The sequence below is a fragment of the Penaeus monodon genome, chromosome 21, assembly GCF_015228065.2.
Source record: "Penaeus monodon isolate SGIC_2016 chromosome 21, NSTDA_Pmon_1, whole genome shotgun sequence".
NCBI classification, from domain to species: domain Eukaryota; kingdom Metazoa; phylum Arthropoda; class Malacostraca; order Decapoda; family Penaeidae; genus Penaeus; species Penaeus monodon.
Genome location: NC_051406.1, coordinates 14,281,308 through 14,281,776, shown reverse-complemented (window position 1 = coordinate 14,281,776; position 469 = coordinate 14,281,308). Strand labels below are relative to the sequence as shown.

The 469-nt window shown below is 38.6% G+C and overlaps 1 protein-coding gene across 1 annotated transcript in view; it reads left to right on the top strand.

Moving 5' to 3' along the window:
* Nucleotides 1-469, top strand: part of LOC119586252 — a gene marked incomplete at its 5' end in the record, with an annotated part of 20,814 nt that overhangs the window by 508 nt on the left and 19,837 nt on the right.

The window sequence follows — 469 nt, the reverse complement described above, 5'->3', positions numbered from 1 at the left end:
GTTGTTGTTGTTTTGAATTTAAGGTAAAAACCCAACTAGTATGCTGCTAAAATGAAATAAATAATGGTAGGCAGAGTAGCATGGTCCTGAATAAGTGTGTTACCCGTACTCATGCTTTAGTCGCTCGTAAGTGTGATGGTCAGAGCTTCCTTCATTTTCTAAAAGCTTGCAGTTGCAGATCCACACTCTCCAACCTCATCGTTTTTTTGGTGCTCCTCAATAGCTGAGGTTGCCTGGAAAGGACTTCTCTATGTTTCTTTCCAAATATGTCTGGGAAAATTGTTTGTGAGTGTGTTTTTATCAGAAAGAGTGTGAGAGAGAGAGTATCTTCGTCTGCATCTACAAGTGGGTTTGCTTGGGTGTCTGTATATGACAAACCTGTAGGTATTGAACATGGCATTCGATAATGATTACTAACAAACACCACTAGGTACCTAAGATACATCTATAATACCTAAAACATTGTAAA